The following is a 19462-nucleotide window of genomic DNA, read 5'->3' as shown; positions in this document are numbered from 1 at the left end:
CATGGACTCCTACAACCAATGTAATAGCACAAGGTTACAACATACAACACCTCGCAAAGAGGATTGTGAGAACATGACATAACTGATTGTTCCAATTGAAGCATACCTATAGGATCAAAAACCCAAGTAGCCCAGGTTGCGATAAATTGCAACTACATATCGACGGTGAAACTACCAAACCACGTATCTCCGTTTGCGACGTCGCAGACTTCCTGTCATACTTTATTTTTTAAATGAAAAACTACTTAACGTCCAGTCTTGAAAATTTCTGTGATTTTTCCTCTTCGTGCAGAGAAAATTCTGTGAAAATTTCAAGGAATGATATTGATTTGATCTACCTCAAAAAAAAATAAAATGCGAGCGTAGATTTTTAAACACCGCAAACGAGATACGTGGTTTGGTAGTTTCACCGTCGTATGGTAAACTTACTTTCATTGTATCGGAGTGTTGCGTGTGTTGTCTATTCAATAATTGAAGGAGCTACGCTTGTCGATACGGCTCTAAAATTGAAGTTGCAATTTTTTCGCAGTGAAAATTGCCTATACCGTTTTCTTCCACCCTGGAAAAAAAAAACACATTGGATCTAGAGTCCAGAGTCTTGAAAACATTGACAAGAAAAATGACTCTTGATTCAATCAGATTTAAGCTTAAATCAAAAGGAAATCCGCTCAAATTAAGAGGCTTGGCTCTTGATTTAAGCTTAAATCTGATTGAATCAAGAGTATTTTTTCTTGTCGATGACTTTAAGAGTCTGGACTCTAGATCCAATGTGTTTTTTTTTCCAGTGCATGGAAACTCATTTGGACGATCTTTTAAAATTGGTTTTTATTGACCAAAGTTTGTAGAAAAATTTCAATTTCATGGTAAAAAATTACAGTTTAATTGAAAGAAATATTTAACCGCAAAGTTATGTCATGATTTGTCATTGCACCGTGCTACTTAGGAAGGGAGCTCCGGTTTGCAACATACCGCAACCGATGTAATAGTATGGTGTTATTTCAGCTTCTCCCAAAGACATAAACGAGGTAGGCAAAAAAATAAATTTTTGAAACATAATTTTAAAGAAATCAATCTGATCCCTAGTAAAAGTGAGTCAGCCTGACGTCAGCCTATGTTTCATAAACCACTTCTGATTGTGAGTCCGACTAATTCAGCCTAAATCAGTCTGATTCACTTTTACTAGGGATCAGATTGATTTCTTTAAAATTATATTTCAAAAATTTATTTTTTTGCTTATCTCGTTTATTTCTTTGGGAGAAGCTGAAATAACACCATTTTATGATACTATTACATTGGTTTAATACAAACCAAAGCACCCTTCCTAAGTGGCACGGTGCAATTAAAATTCATGACATAATTTTGCGGTTAAATATTTCTTTCAATTAAACTGCAATTTTTTACCATGAAATTGAAATTTTTCTACAAACTTTAGTCAATAAAAACCAATTTTAAAAGATCGTCCAATTTTTTTTTCTTTTTCTTTTTTTTTCTTTTTTTTGAAACTGAAGTTTATGTTGAAAAGAGCAAATTGTAAAATTCTCATAGAGACTTCCTTCCCTGGTAAAAGTGAATCAGGCTGATGTCAGACTGATTCAGGTTAAATTAGTCGGATTCAGAGTAGTTTATGAAACATAGCCTGACATCAGGCTGACTCACTTTTACTATGGAAGGAAGTCTCTACTGAAAATTTTACAATTTGCCCTTTTCAACATAAACTTTAGTTTTAAAAAAAAAAAAAAAAAAAAAAAAAAAAAAAAAAAAAAGTCAGGATAAATAAAGCAAAAAATCAGATTTTCTTCTAGGATATTTTAACTCAATGTCACCTCAGGAATGATCAAAATACGGCTACAAGGCCCCTCGAAAAACAAAGAAAAAGATGGATGTACATGTAGAAAATCAAAGCATCTTTACAATGTGTCCACCCGAGCCAATCAGAGTTGTATAAAAGCTTTCGTAACGTCGCTTCTTTGACGTAAGGGCGTATCTCTATTTCAACGTGAACCCTGGTTTCCGTTTAACTCTATGCTTTCCGGAGCTCATGTTGAAAGCAGTGGCGTGGCGTGAATTGCGATGTATCGATTGATCTGCCATTTAAACCTGTGGAAAAGGATCAATAAACAGGGTGCTCGCAGCGAACACCTTAATAATCGATTCTTTACCATAGGTTTAAATGGCATAACAATCGATACATCGCAATTCACGCCACGCCACTGGTTGAAAGCGAGATACGCCCTTATGTCAGAGGAGCGACGATAAGGCTAACCTCTCGCTGAAATCGCTTAACTTGTAAGCAAGGCGCATTCAAATGCTCCATCTTGCCTACGAGAGCTTTTGCAGCATTGGTTTTTATCAGCAAGTACTCGCAGACCTGTTCTTCCGTGCTACAAAAAAAACGCCGTATAAAAGTTCAAAACATATTTATATTTTTTTTTTTTTTTTTTTTTTTTTTTTTTAACAATTATGAATATTTTTGTTTCAATTTTTCAGATACTTCGGGTAAAATTGCGAATGAAAGTCTCTGATTAGTTTCAGGAAAAACATTCGCAAATTTCGGAGGAATGTATTATTTTATCGAGGGAAATCCGGCAACGCTCAAATGCTCTTACGACGTTCTTCATGAACAGCATTTTGTTCTTACACCGCAATCACACGCTGAATGTGGGAGCTGAATGTGGCTTGAATGTGGAAGTCATCGGCCCGATGCCTGAATTTTGCGCGTCACGCGCAAAATTCAGCAACGATTCTCAGCAACCATCGGACCAATTTTGAATTTGTCTGAACCATTCGAGTAGATTTAATACACATCTGGATGAAAATAACTCGAATTTGCTAAATTTCAGCCGTTGGGCGATGACTGTTGACTTCCACATTCAGCTGCTAAATTCAGCGTCTGATTGCGGCATTACAGTTTCACGCTACCGGTGCGTGCTGCGTGGGACTTATGTTCACTACCACCTGGTTGGCGCTGGTTCAAAAATCTCAACCGCGACACCAGGTTGCGACAAATCCAGACGGCGCACAATGGTTTTGTTGCGCTCGGAAAATGCCCCTTCAGAGAATACTATCAAAGCTCAATTCCGCATATCTAGGTATTGGGGTTCCTTTTTCCACGAAGGTTCCCATTCACATTCCTTGCCCCTCCCTCCCCTTCTCCTACCCTTCGCCCTCCTTCTCCTCCCCTTTTCCTCCATTCCCTCCCCTTCTCCTCATTTTCCCTCCCTATCTCCTTTCCTTCTCTCTCTATACTTAAATACACTAATGCAGTACACTGGAAAAAAAAATCTCGGTGTATTTACTAAGAAAAGGGTAAAATTACCAAGAATTCAGGGTTATATTTGATCCCAGTTTTTTCTTGGTAAAATTACCATTTATGGAATTGGTAATTTTACCGAGAATCTCGGTAAAATTAATGAACTTGCTCGGTAATTTTACTGGACCTTGGTAAAAACGCCAATATTTTTTATCGACTGTAGTAAAATTACCGAGATAAAATGGCAAAGTTACCGGGAATTGATTACCAATAAAAGTGGTATTCTTACCTGAGAAAAACAGTAAAAATACCGGTTTTTAGGTAAGCTTACCAGTCTGTCATGGTAAAATTACCAATAATTGGTAAAAAAAAATGAGATGGTAAAGGTACCAACGGACCTTGATAATAACGCCGAGAATTTTTTTTCAGTATATTACTTACGCACTACAGTCAAAAGGAATACAAACCCACTAACATGCGATGAACCCAATGTCACCACAAAACTTCTGAAACTCTTTGCCTCCCTTAATTTAAAAATCTAAATTTTTGTATGTACACCCATCTTCCAAATTCTTCGTGAAGACGCTAATAGCCGAAGATGCTGAATGTCTTTAAATAAATTAACTAACTAACTATTAATGCTGCCATGGCAAGATGAAATGCATTCACTTTCTCGTATATGCAACACCAACATCCTTTAAGCAAAAGGAGTAGCATCTGTATGTTGTCATTAATGTAAGTGCGCAACGGTGCACATGGGTGACATAATTCTAGGTATGTTGAATAAAAGAAACCGTGGTTGAATTTGTTTCGGTTAGACGGGCGGGAGTCCAAAAAGTCATGAGCCCTAGCGTCCTGCGTGATCAACGGAAGCCAGGACTTATGAATTTTTGGACTTCCGCCGCCCATCTGACAGAAACCGATTCAATTGGCATCCCCATAGGTGTATTGGAGGAAAAAATTGATTTTTTTTTTAGAACAAATAATACGAAATAATCATATTGGTTGAATGACCAATAAAAAACCTTTAAGCCGAGGGCGCAGGCATTTTTTTTAAAAAAAAGGAAAGGGTCATTGCGGCAAAAGCGTGACTGAGCCCCGCAACATCATCGTATGCCCTCCGTTTGATTACGTTTACAATTTACTTACCATAGTAAATATATTGAGTTTTATTCCTTTGAACAAAGGGGATTGGAACGATGAAAAAATTTCAAATGAGAGTCACATTATATCTGATTTATTCACCGGTGAATTTTGTACCTTCATCCATTCAATTATTCCTTTTTCATGCACACATATGATTTTTAAACTGGAACTGTTTATTTTCGTCACTTGCATTTAATATCGATTTATTGTGCGACGGTGGCGCACTACGCACATTTGTCACCTGGGCTCCGGACAGTCCTTATTTAATAGTAAGAGCGCCTGACCTGCCTCAACACTACTATCTTAACCTTCATTGCCTGAACTTGCATATGGTAATCGTAAGTCCACGTTCGCCGCAAAATGGTCGAGTGTTACATTCTCGCCGACCAAAATCAATATTGACTGATTCTACTTCCTGTGCCTAAAATATCGTCAATAATTACTATACGAGACATCCCAGAAACAAACTAAAAAACACGATTGTGCTATGAGTCTCTATTTTTAAGCCCAACCTTTTGATCCCCCACCCCCACCCTCCACCCTCTGGATTAGCGTAGGTTTCTGGTTTTCATTTGCATGCCGCGTAACCACATAGTTTTACCAAACTGCATATGGAGTCAGTTTTTAAAGATCTTTAATTAATTATTACGTAACATTCTGATGATTTGATAACGCCGTTTTTGATAACACCTTTGGGCGCAGAGGAAACATACTTACTATATACTCCGCTTCGCTATCTGCTTTACTTAAGTAAATTTATTTCCAGTATTGACCGACATTTTTAGCAAAAATCTGTCAAGCAAAAGAGGTAAAGATCGACAAACTTGCTCTAAAAACTGCTCGATTTGACATTCATAGTCATTATCAGTAAAATGCTTGACAAGTTGCCCATTGATGATTATGTGACGAAAATATTTTAACCTGCCGACTTAATTTTTCTTTCAGCCAATTACATAAATCGCTTGAATTGGTGCGACAAGGACTCATAAAGTTGAATAATTCGTATTTTCACGGCAACGTTAAAAAAATCTTGTATTATTTTTTATTTAATTTTTATTTCTTTTTTAAAGATAGGAACTAAGAAAACTATTCATCTGAAATTTTCTGTTAATATTTTTGAATGAACGAAAAATTCAAAGATCTATCCAGAAAATTTTTTGGAAAAAATCATCTTTGGAATTTGAACATTAACGAAGATTCGCAACTTTCAAATCGTAGATAGCTATATTTCGACTGCAAATGTCGATATTGCGACGATTTTAACGCTCAGTAGTTTCGCACTGAATAAAAATTCTCGGCGTTTTAACCACGGTCCGATGGTACCTTTACCATCTCACTTTTTTTTACCAATTATCGGTAATTTTACCAAGACAGACTGGTAAGCTTACCTAAAAACCGGTATTTTTACTGTTTTTTTTCAGGTATAAGAATACCACTTTTATTGGTAATCAATTCCCGGTAACTTTGCCATTTTATCTCGGTAATTCTACCACAGTCGATAAAAAATATTGGCGTTTTTACCAAGGTCCAGAAAAATTACTGAGAAAGTTCATCATTTTACCGAGATTTCTCGGTAAAATTACCTATTCCATAAATGGTAATTTTACCAAGAAAAAACTGGGATCAAATAGAACCCTGAATTCTCGGGTAATTTTACCCTTTTCTTAGTAAATACACCGAGAATATTTTTCAGTGCATACCGCTGTGCAGTGGCTTCAAGAAAGCCTCTTTCAGTCAGGAAAATGTGGATCTCCGAATAAACTTGGCACCGTGCAATGCGGACACCGAAAGGTCTGAATTATGGATGAAAGGAACTTTGCCATAATATACGTTATGTGGGCTTGTAGAAACTCCTATATATACTCTGTAAGCACCCTGTCTTGGACTCGACTTCTTCTCAACACCTCAGGCAACCAGAAATGCAGTTCTATGACACGCAATATGCGCGGCTGTTTTAATAAACAAGTACTTTTGACGAGCCTCACTCATTTTAGAATCCCTTGTTTTGATCAAAAAATTCTATTTTTTTCTCACGGAGAAAAGTAAATTTGATGAGGGTACTGCTTTTCGGAAAAGACTCAATTTATAAGTATTGCTGGAAGTTCGAAAATGAAAAGAAATAGGAGTCATCCCGATGTTTCTTGAAAACTGGTAGCAAAGCAGGTAGTTTCGATCGTTTGTGTATAAGAAAATGTCTTAGCGGTAGAGTAATTCTTATCGAAATTGATCGTTGAACTTAAATGAAGCCTAAAAAAAAACGCGCCTGATGAGCTCAACAGTGGCTATCATTTTCGGGAAACGAAAAAACGCATTTACGGTATCAGCTGATGTTTTATTTCCATTTCCCAGTCAAGTCGACGGAGTTTTTACTTCCTTTCCTCACTAAATACATTTACTAACACCTGAGCGCTTTTCTAATACGACAGTATTAGAACTTTCCCGCTTGTTTTTTCTTCTTCATTTTTTTCTTCCAGAAAGGCACAATTCTAGAGATATCAGCTCTCTCTCTCTCTCTTACAATCAGAGTAGAGATCCAATCTTGCGGCGGTGCATTCCCACATGAAGCGTGACGCAATATAGGGGAGTGCTGGGTTCACTGACTATCTTGTCGTACGGCACGTTTGTGGCGCGCACACATTGCTTCGTCAAAGCTCGATGAGCGTAAGTTTATCCTTCGTGGCAGGAGTTAGCGGGGGGGGGGGGGGGGGGGGCTAGGTGGCGATCACTCCTTCAACATTGGCCATAAAAACCCTCGGAGGAGCCCATTTTCGCAAAATTTATGGGTCCCATACGGCATTCTTACAAAAATCCTTCAGTTCTAAAGTGATTTTTCGAGGATGCAACAATTCGTGTTCTGCGGTGAGTTTGTTGCCTATCCGGCGAAATTGAAGGAAAACTGCGGTGAAAAACATCACCAAAAGACCGACACATCATGCATTCGTTCCATCAAAACATGCTACGAAATAGATGGACGTATATTCTGCCGTGCTAAGGAAGAACGCCGTATGAGCCACCACGTGTTGCCATGTTTCCTCCGATAAAAACCGAGTTCACTAGAAAAATTGCGAATATTATTTTCCGAAAATGTCAGACAATTTTGTACACAATTGAATCTAAAATATCTGAAAATTTGAAGGAGGCATATGTATGATTCATGTCAATAATACATGTTTTATCAAGGGAAATTTGGCAACTCTCGATTGCTCATACGGCGTTTTTCCTTAGCACGGCAGTATTGTTCGAAGATGCAACTATTCATGGTTTTCCGTAATCTCTTAATCGACCATATGATAGTTGATCTCCGAGCCGAGGATTTAGAATAGTTGCTCCAGGTGAAATCAAACTTTCAGGAAAAACGATCCTCACCCTCAGTTTATGAATCGCCGGATTTTCTTGAATCCTTAACCATGGATTTCGAATCGTGAAGAAATCACGGTATTTTTTGAAAATTGCAGTCTACCCTCGTAGATATTGCATGTGTGAGGAATTTGCGATTTGACTATTGATTCTTATGTAAAAGTTCGCAAAAAACACGATAGTGCCACTGGTTTTCCCTGAAATCAACTTCCAAGCTCAAAAAAAGCTCTCAAAGTTGAGGCAAAATGGAGGGGATATCCCACGCTATCCTGAGAGTCCACGTCTACATCAAGACAAACTCTCCATGCAAAGATAGGGAGCAAATACATTGACAGGGCTGCCACTTTATTTGGGGACTCCAAAACTGAAAATACGGCAACCCTGCTAATGTATTTGCTCCCTGTCCTTGCAAGGAGAGTTCGTCTTGATGTAGAGGTGGACTCTCAGCGTAGGGTGGGATATCCCCTCCATTTTGGCCTCACTTTGAGAGCTTTTTTAGAGCTTGGGAGTTGATATCAGGGAAAACCAGTGGCATCATCGTCTTTTTCGCGAACTTTGACATCAGAATCAATAGTCAAATCGCAAATTTCTCACACATGCAACATCTTCCTTGAATTCACATCAGTTCGGTGGATATGTATTGTTAAATCAGGCGGCTGGGCTAGGCGGAAGCTCGGCCTGATTCAAAAAAGGAAAGTGCCTTTTATTCAAGTTGCCGGCTAGGCAAGCACGTGCCTTAACCGTAACACTCGAATAGTTTTTACTCAGGGTCGCTTACTTTTACTCACGATAGTTATTTCTCAGTTTTCCTCGTCTTGCTCACATTGACTAGCCTCCCTGTGAACCGGTTAAAATTTCTCAGTGCGTCCTCTCATTTATCCACATTTTTAATCCGGGATTATTGTGCGACAGGGCACTAACAACCTGCCTGACCTGCACACTGCGACGGGAGTTGTGCACGAGCAACGACGTCTAAAGTGCTTTCCGAAGGCCGCGATTGAATTTATTATTGTCTATTATCCTCGTAGATCATGCAGTATGTGCATGTGCAACAGTTCATAATTTTACTTAAACCTCCTCAATCAATTGTGTCCCCGCTTGAATATGCGACGATCCATACTATTAAACATTTCAAAGTGAAATTCGGAGTGCATGTCACTTCAAAGCCTATTTCACTCCCAAACAAGTGGAGTGATTCCAGTTTGGAGCAGACTCTTCTCTCTTCACGCTCTTTAAGAGCTTATGTCACTTCTCTGCCATGCTAAGTAGAAACGTTGTTGAAGCATTCAATGTTGCCGAATTTCTTCTTTGAAAATATGTATTTTTGAGGAAAGTTACGAATATTTTTCCTTGAAATTTTCAGATTTTTTAGATCAAATTTCGTACGGGATCCAGTGAAAAATTTGAGGAGAAATATTCAAAAATTTGCCTGATAATTCGTGATTTGTCGGAGGAAATCCAGCAACACCTGGTGGCTTATACGGCTTTCCTACTTAGCACGCAGTTCTCGTTTATAAAACTCGAGGTTTTCAGGGCAAAATAAGCTCCCTGGACTGAAAAGCGCTCTGAAATTCACTCCGAAATTTTTGACTTTTGCACCGGGATTGGGGTCTCAATATCGAAGTATTATGAATTGAGCTATTATTGGTCAATTTTTTTGAGTCAAAGTATAATGTTAAACTTGCTGAGTGAATGTATACCTCTTCACACTATGTTCGGATCCTCTCTTTAATACGAGACAAAGTATATTCTTACAAAAACTTTAACACCGGATGTTTCAATCAGGAAATCGCCCCTCGGGAAAAATTGCCTCTGAGAGCTAAGGTTTTCGCAGGATGGTTAGATATTTTGTGATTTTAACCTCAACCGTAATATAAACATCTTTACTCCTCAAGGGTGCCCATCTTTTTTTTGTTTGACCCCCGGTCATCCTTCGCTCCTTTCCCCTCACCGATTGGCTTCAAGAGTATCAAATCCGCTGTTTACATAAAAACAATTACTTGACCGAGTTTATAGCAGAAAATAACCAAACCAACCTAAGTTTTTTTTTTTTTTTAATGAAAACGTGACTTGGTTTGATCCTTTCTGCTAAGACTAACTGGACTGCATTCTGCGATTAGGAACTATAAGTTCTGGTTCAGTTTCATAACAACGTAAGTTTTCCTACGCACATATATGTTTTGTCGGATGAGCCAGAAATTATAGTTCCGAATTGCAAAATGAAGTCCAACTGGACTACATTCTGTAAGTAAAAGCCACAATTTCTGGCTCATTTTAAAAACAACGTATGTACCATTAATTTCTCTACAGACAAATGTGTTTTTACGGATGAGCCAGAAATTGTAGTTCCTAATTGCAATATGAAGTCCGAATCATCCGCTGCAGCCCTGAGTGCAGATGCATCATTTTTAAGGAGTTCTGGAGTTTTCTATCTCAGTACGATGATTAAACGCTGATAATTTTCATCGCCGGATTGACGATGGTAGTTCTCACTCACTCGTCGCCGCGTTAGAGGACGTTGATTACTCAGAAGAGGATTAAGCGTACAATGTAAAATGAAAAATGTCCTCATTAAACCCTCAGCACCAAAAATACACAACCGTGACGCAACTTTTCAAATAAAACGAAGCGTAAAAAAGGTTATGTAACCCTGCTAAATGACATCAATCCGCGACGTAAGGCACGTGTTGAAGCTTCCGACAAAGTTGTAGTCTCGTGAAAAGTTACGTAAGTTCGAGTGGAGGGAAATTGGATTATACTCAACAATCGGCAGCAACGGTTCCGATCAGGTGCTACCAATTAGTCGGAAGTTCTTGAACTTTTACAATAAGACCCAGGGGGAACGCCCTTTGACCGCTTCGCAGTCCAACCCCCCGAAGCGCTTGGCGCCGCAGGCGTTATGCATGCATACGCGCTACTCTTATGATTCCATTCCATAACCATAGAGTAAGATTAGAGTGAAGCTTCGTTCGAGAGCCAAAGACAATGCCAGACAATGGAGGTGTTGCATGTGTGAGGGATTCGCGATTTGACCATTGATTCTTATGTAAAAGTTCGCGAGAAGCACGATGGTGCCCCTGGTTTTCTCTGAAATCATCTCCCGAGCTCAAGAAAAGCTCTCAAACACTGAAAAAAAAATATTGCTGAAATTGCCGTGCACGCGAGTATTTCATGGCATGGTGTAGCTAAAAAACGAACGTGCAAACCATGCAGGTAAAATCGCTGCACAAATTTCAGCTAACTTACTCACACGCGTGTAGGTGATTTTGCTCTCTGAAAAGCTACGTCTGTTACCTTTTTAGTTATTCTTCCGTAAATTTCGCTATTTTTCCGTAAATTCCGCTATTTCAGCCTAACTATTGAGCTATTTTTACTGTTCGCAAAGTACCAATACCAAAAAATGCAGTTACACTTCCAAGCCACTCGATGCAAGATTAACTGCATGAAGGCGCGCAGATGTAGCAAATCGGTGTAGCAATTCGTGCTAGTCGTTCACTTGATTCAACACCGTGCACGGATAAGAAAGCTTTACGAAGTGAAGCAAATTTTGCTCCACCCTAAATCGGTGAATTAGCAATCCTTTTTTTTCAGTGAAGTTTAGACCAAAATGGAGGGGATGTCCCACGCTATCCTGAGAGTCCACGTCTACATCAAGACAAACTCTCCATGCAAAGATAGGGAACAAATACATTAGCAGGGTTGCCGTGTTTTCAGTTTTGGAGTCCCCAAATAAAGTGGCAGCCCTGTCAATGTATTTGTTCCCTATCTTTGCATGGAGAGTTTGTCTTGATGTAGACGTGGACTCTCAGGATAGCGTGAGATTTCCCCTCCATTTTGCCTCAACTTTGAGAGCTTTTTATGAGCTTAGGAGTTGATTTCAGGGAAAACCAGTGGCACTATCGTGTTTCGCGCAAACTTTTACGTGATAATAAACAATCAAATCGCAAATCCCTCACACATGCAACATCTCCATTGCAGATTTCCTGCCATACTTTTGCTGTTTCTTTGGAGAACTAGTCATCGCAATTTCTTGAGGAATGCTTTGATTTCTCCTCTCCGTCAGCAAAATATTCTGTATGACTTTCAAGATGTGCAGTTGGTTCTCTTCATAAATATAAAATAGAAGCGGAAATTTCGAAACACTCCAATAAAAAATATGTGGTTTCACGCTTCGGCCAGCAATATACCTCTCTAAAAATATACTCTAGCAATTCAAATCCACGAAGATTCATCCACATGCTTCAATACATAGTGATGTATCGATAAACACATTTTTAGCCCCCCCCCTTCCCTCCGCAGATACAGATGGATTATTTCCGTATCGAATGTGATACTTCTTTCGTAGTCAAATCCTGTTTTCATTTTCCAAATTTTGCAATTTTTATCCCCTCGCAAATATTTACGTAAATACACACCCGGCACATTCCTTCCAAGCTCAGCCTATTTAGTCAAATGCAATCCTCTCGTGCCAATTCTCCGTCTCGCCGCGACCACAAACCGACTGGAAAATCGATTTCCTCACGATAACGAACCGGATTTTCCTCGGGGAGAGCGAATTTCCGTACGCAGATCGGCAATGTCGTCCGGCAGCCCCCGGACTCAGGCAACACTGTTGCAGACTGCCGTGCTAAGGAAAAACGTCGTATGAATCTTCAGGCGTTGCCAAATTTCCTTTCAAAAACCGCGAGTTTCCTGGTAAACTTATAACTACTTTCCTCCCAATTTTTCAGATAATATTGTTCGCGAGCTCACATAAAGATTTTGAAAATTTCAAGGAAAAATACTCATAACTTTCCTCAAGAATAATCCTTTTATCGAAGTAAAGGCAACTCTCGAATGTTCATACGCCGTTCTTCCTTAGCGCGGCAGTAGAGGAGTCTGATGCTCCAGCCTCTGCAGACTAGATCCATCATATTTTTCTCCAACCTTGACCGACAAGCTGCGATTGAAGGTGAGATTGAAATGAAGTCCCGAGACGCCATGCATCGACGATGGCGCTTACATAACTGTTCCGTGTTTTAATGACAATCTTAATGCTGCTTGCAGCTCGCGGCTGCGCTGAAATAAAGCCGTGTCTCATTATCGATGGAGCTTTGAAGAGCGTGGAGTCGCTGGGAATACAGGGCTCATCTCAAGATGTAATTATGCTCTTTCTGCATCGAAGCGATGAACCAGACGCATTTGCGCTGAAAGGAACGATGTGCTGAACGTACAACGATGTACGAATTCGGTGAAAAAGGAACTATAGAGCACGCCGATGATCCTTCACATAGTTCTTCTTTATTTGATTTATCTTACTATAAGCTCCGAGACCTCTTAAATTTGCGTATCTGGTAACGCTTAGTTCCAGCGTGCTACCGGGCCGATTTTTATGATTTTTGCGGCTATCGACAGGCAATTGTTTCTAAATGTGCCCATTTTATTCAGATTTTGAAAATGGGACCCAGGTTTTTTTTTTAAATTACTTGGTAAAGTTGCGAATTCTCCGATTTAAACAATGTAATTTTTTATTTTTTGTCATAGTTCGTTTGAGCGTTTTACTCGGCCGATTTCTATGATTTTTGCGGTTATTGACAGGTGATAGTCCTTAGATGAGCCCGCTTTAATCAGATTTTGGAAAAAAGACCCAGATTTTTTTGTAATAGAGGAGAACAGAGAGCTTAGAAAGGGGGCCAAAATTTGAAATTCCTGCCAATGAAAAATGGCGGGAATTTCAAATTTAGCGGAAAATTGAAGTGAGCGGGAAATGTTGAATCTTGGTCTGTTAATAGGAAGCGCCCTCTGGGGGTTGGGCCGCGTAGCGGCTACTGGGCACAGCCCCCTAGTATTTACATAGTTTCTTCTGATATAAGTACGTCCAACTGATTTTGAGCACCTTTTGTTGATCACGGAGCATCATAGTCGGAGAGCAGTGCTGCTGTGCTATGGAAGAACGCCGTATTAGCCATCAGACATCGCCAAATTTCCTTTGACGAATCATGAATTTTCCGGAAAATTTGTGAATACTTCCTTCCAATTTTTCCAAGGATCTAGCTCGTATTTTGATCTGCAAATTTTGACAATTTCAAGGAAAAATGTTCATAACTTTCCTCAAAAATTAATCTTTTCTGAGGGGAAGTTTGGCAACATTCGACAGCTTATACGGCGTTTTTACCTCACCCGGCAGAGTGTTCAATTGGACTACATTTTGCAATTTAGAACTATGAATTCTAGCCCGGTTTAAAAACAACGTATTTGCCATTAGTTTCTCTATGCACATAAGTGTTTCTCCAGAAGAGCCAGAATCTGTAGTTCCAAATTGCAAAATGCAGTCCAATTGTTCATGGGCTATTTCGACGCTTCTCTGACGTAAGACAGTAACTCGACCACCACTTGAGCCCCCGAAAGTATAGTTTTATGTGTGAAACAGGGTTCACGTGAAAATTAAGATACGCCAGAGGGGTAACGATTTGTCATATAGACGCTCATTCAAGCCGTGCTTTTGCCAAATCCTTCGAATGAACTTATTCGGAAAGAAAAAAGTGTTCGGACATCGAACTTCTTTTATTATGATGACCCCCCCTCCCCGGCGCACGCGCGCGCCCTAACTGCCTCGTGGTCCGCTCCTCGAAACGCTTCGCGCCTCAGGCGATTTATGCTTTATGCGTTATTTTTATGATTTTACATTGCACAGTACAGGACAATGTCTGGAGAAAAAACCTCGGTTGTATGGAACGGGCTGAGTTAAAAAAGCGAAATTTCGGGACTTGAGAACGTAATTTTAAACTAATTCTGAACTTACCGAGGTAATGTTGAGGCAAAGTTAAGGAATATTGGCTAATTTTGCCGGAAAATCGTGTGACTATTTAACTGACGCATTTGGGGGTCCGAAACTCCCCTTAAGATTATTTTTTCCGCTTCATATTTTTTCTACGATGGTTTGAACCGGAGTTATGATATTTTGAAAACAGGTCAGATTTGGCCTTTGACCTAGCTCAGTCAAAATTTAAGATATTGATCTACGATTTGCACCAAAATTCTTATGTCATAATGTGTTCTTAAAATGAGACATCACAAGGTAGGGGTTGTTATTTGAAAAAAAAATTGTCTTCTCCTCCCGAGGGATTAGCCAAAATGTTGACCCCCTCAGAAGATGGCACCCTTTGAGATATAAACATTCTCAAAGTTTCGTTTTTTTAATCTCGAACGGTTCAAAAAAGAAAGATGGTTAGGGGGGGGGGGGGCTGGACTTTTGGAACACTCTGCATTTGTGATGGAGTCCTGCAAAGGGCTGGAGGGTGGAAATGGTAGGAAAAAAATGAAGTGAGGTAGGTATTCCGCAGTCTAGAGGGATAAATTCTCCATCATTTGGAGCAAGGAACAAAAACAAAATAACAACTAACGGACAACAATGCAACAGACAACAGTACAATGTAAAGATCAATGAAAAGTGTCAACGGTTAAAGTCGCAATGGCACAGCTCTAAATTTAAATGCATTTTACGAGACTACCACTGGACTTACTTTTTTTCTGTTTTATGGACGTATAAAAACAGGAAAAAAGTTTTTAATCCTGACTGAGAATAAAGAAAAAAGTTGGTCAAAACGTACAAATCAATGAAAAAAAATCTCAAGGTTTGAGGAAAGATAGAACTAAATACCTTTGTCTTGACCGTGCCGTTTAAGCCGATCGTTAGACATAATCTTCACTTTCGTCAAGTGTTAGTATTTCGAAGGAAAGGAGATTAATGATAGGTATTCGTCCACTTATTCCAACCAACTCCTAGCTCGCATTTGTCGGTGAAAGGCGTGTTTTGAAAGGGCGGCGATGGGTGTGTTTTTTTGACCATCAATTTTTTCATAAAGCATGTTTGACAGGTCATTAAATATTATTATAATCAAATTAAATTGTCAGCTATCAGTTTCCTGTTTTATGCACGGATACAATATATTTCAGCGTCTGAACTCTTTGCATTATTCATCACCAATTGCCATTTTACTTTTGTCAAAATATTTAAATCCGTGGACATTTCTCTCTCATATAATGCTGTTTCGGTTTAATCTCGTCTTCGAATATTTCGCAAAAAAAATATCAATACTATGTTTAATTATTTTTCTTCAGTGTGTTGAGTCCGGCAGGAACGCACAACCCATTCTGTCTCTGCCGGATCCGAGTTTAAAAATTTAACGTTGGTCTGTCGTGCACAAGACTTACAGCCACCTGAGTAATTTTTTACGAGTAAAATTGCGCGAAAATTACGTTGAGCATATTAGCGGGCTGATTATTGAAATTGATAGACAAAGCGATAGACTAAGAGGACCAAGGTAAAATGGAGCGATCTTACTGGACGAAGCTTATGGTTGCAATGGACGAGGGCGGTAAGTAATGCGTATGTAGAGGTAGACTGACTAACGGCAACCCATAAGGGACCCTTCAGTTAATCCATCATTTTCCCCCTTAGTCTATGACAAACGCCCGTCCCAGCCGATAAGACTGCTCCATTTTTCCTTTGTCTATTACTTTATTGTCATCAGGGCCGGATTTTCCTACTTGCCGCCCATGGGCCGCCTGTATTTTGCCGCGAAACCTCTATTTTGCCGCTGTATTTTGCCGCCATTCGTTTTGAAACATTAATAAAAACCATCAAGTGAACGTGCCAGCGGGGGAATGGTGCATAAGACGCATTTACTCGTGTTGAACACATTTTTTGGGAAATCCCTGTCAACGCTACTAGCAAAAGGTCACGGAACTTTGCGCGAAAGTCAAGTTTCGTAAACCTATCTCTAATGGACAAGGCCTTCCATTCATAAGAAATGAACGGAAAAAGTATGAAAGAACAAACACAAAATTTGGTTTAATGATTTTAACTTCCTCCGCCGCGCCGACCGCACCGTGTCTGGCGCATTGCGTGAAGTATTCACGCAGTCTTGTAGGCGCTATGCTCACCACAATAACCGCACTGTGTTTGATGTAATGCGTGAAGTATTCGTGCGGTCTTGTAGGCGCTAATATGTGTTACATGCCGATTGCCGCGCCGAGGGCTTCTCCTTTTCATCTCAAGTCCTCGTCATTATTTCTCCCTAAGTCCAAATTGTGTGTTTGGTTTCTCTCTTAACTCGACTAATTAAAGGTGCTGTCTCTTGTATCACTGAAAGACGACAACATTAGAAATTACTATACTCTCAGTAAATGAGAGACTTTGTAGCCTTTTCTCGTTTGTAATTTTTTTTTCTAAATCCGATTTTTTTTTAACCTACATTTAAAAAATTTGCAAAATTTGCCGCCCCCTAGATTTGCCGCCATGAGCCGCGGCCCATATGGCCACCCCCTTAATCCAGCCCTGCCAGGTAGATATTTATCGGTCCAAAGAGTCGGCAGCACCCATTATGTCAGTTTAATTTTTGAAAACACGGCGTGAAGTATGCCGCTACTTAGCTTTTGCTACGTCAAATTAACTGTCGGATTTTCATCAGCTTTTTCTCCTCTTAAGAATGATTTTTTTGACTTTTAATGAACTCTATGATTTTTTAATGACATTTTACATACGAACAACTTTACTACACCCTTGCAAAAATTCCTCGCTACTGCCCCATTCAAGGTGGTCAAATCTAAATTGGCTTCTGTACCCATTTAAAATCAAGCGCAGTGTCTATGCCAGCAAATAACTTAGAAAACTATCAACAGACGCAGACGTGCAGACGAGGTAAATGTGAATAAGCGTGGCATTCTGCATCAAATTTTCTGTTGAGTAGTAGACTCTGGATGTTTCTGACATGCTCAGCGCAATTTTCTTGCAATTTCGAGTAAACGCGCATCTCTTCCCTCCCTCTACATCTATACTGTGTTTGTTAGCGTTTGTCTTAATCGTAATTGTGCTTCAAGCACTACGTGAGTAACACAGCCGAAGGTAGGAGAGATGTGTTCGGGTATCTTCTTCAACTTTTCTACCGAATCTGAGCGACACCTCATTGACAGCAAGCGGAGCAGTGAGAGCTCACGCTTCGCATCATCGCGCCTTCAATTTTTCAGATGCAGCACGGAGGTCCATCAAGTACGAATAGTTGTATCTCTGCGCCGTCGTTAACGATCATCCTTTCTCTCGCTTTATTTCCATATTGTGTTTGTTTGCGCTTGTCTAATTCGTAATGGTGCTCTAAACTAGTAGCATATAGCAGAGCTTTGCGAGCTCACAACTCACGCCATCGCGTCTTACATTTTTCATATGCAATGTGGACATCCATCTTGCGCGAATAGTTTTATCGCGTTTACACTTTCGATGTCTCTTATTTTTGAATTTCGAGATAAATTAAGGTTAAGTTTGCCCGAGACATGCTATGGTATGTCCAAATCAATAGTCATTTTGAAAAGGAAGAAATATGTTTAAAGGTCTCTCAAGAGGTCTATAAAGGGTGCGTACGTCTAAAATTCGAACCGACTATCGCCTCTGAGGGAGTTACATGTAGCGAATGAAGGAGGGGTATGTTGAATGTCAACAAATAGGTGAAAGTTTCACAGAAAAGTGTTTACGCTGCAGAAAGTAGTTATTGGACCTCTGTTCACCATTAAAGCGCCTGTATGTCAACAAAAAGGTGAAAATTTCACAGAAAAGTGTTTACGCTTCAGAAAGTAGTTATTGGACCTCTGTTCGTCGCTATCATGCGTAAAAGCACCTTTCTTTACACCCAGCTCTCTCTTCTTTCGTTCATTTAAGACATTTTTCGCAGATATTCTCGATCGTATTTTTTTTTTCTCTTCTTATTTTGCTATGTGTCAGAGAAGCGCGTTTTTGGCGCGCCAAGGGGGCGTATCTGCCAATGGCAGATTGGCCTTATGGCCAGTCCGAGCCTGAGGATACAGAAGAAACTATATGGTTTAGGGCAGTTGCGAGTAGCGCAAGTTGGCAACACCTGTTTTGGAGGCATCCTCCGCCTGCCTCTATAAATATCAATTGTATTACAAGTGTTGATTAAATGGATGTGTTGCTACCTAGCGCGAATTGCAATTGGTTAGGGTTACTGGACTATCTAGTCTATGTTCCTATACGAAATATATTAGTAAGCCTCGGTTGTTCGGAAGTGTTCAGAGATGGAGATTTTCATGAAATGAATTTACATGAAATTTTATGGAAGATGGGGTATCGATTAGGGGTATTTTTGGGCCCACTTTAGATGAAAAATGAAGACAAATTTTCGAAAATGCTTTCAAAACAGAGCTATATAACGAAAGTTTACCGAGCCAAAGGTTACTCAACACCGCAGAAATAAATACTTAGTCCATATACTAAAATAAAATTACGCTGAAAGAGGTTTTATTCGTCAATTTTCGACTTTTAAATAATGCACAAATTTATTGTATGCTAAATCTGCATAAAATTCAATCTAAGAGGGCTTTTTTTAAAAAATAATTTCCGGACTCCCTTCTTTTGGCGGATGTCCCCCCAGACTCTCCACTCAACCTCAGCGCATGCCCCCCCCCCCCCCCGACTCTATCTGGATCTGCCACTGCAGTGCGGCCGATATGGAACACCGTACTAAGACTGACTTTATTGCTCGGTGTAGAGATTTTACCGCCAAAATCTTGAAATCAGCTTTTCAATCCACAAAAATCGCTTTGATGAACTTTTACCTCCGTTGAGTCAGGCCTCCCTTCCTGTACGCAATCTCTCCATCCGTGGAGAGTTTCACTTTTCGCCTCTAGAAAGTCATCCGTCAACAATACTCTCATTTCCCG

The sequence above is a fragment of the Bemisia tabaci genome, chromosome 8 (assembly GCF_918797505.1).
Source record: "Bemisia tabaci chromosome 8, PGI_BMITA_v3".
NCBI classification, from domain to species: domain Eukaryota; kingdom Metazoa; phylum Arthropoda; class Insecta; order Hemiptera; family Aleyrodidae; genus Bemisia; species Bemisia tabaci.
The sequence above is the reverse complement of the archived record's forward strand: the minus strand, read 5'-3'. Positions refer to the sequence as shown.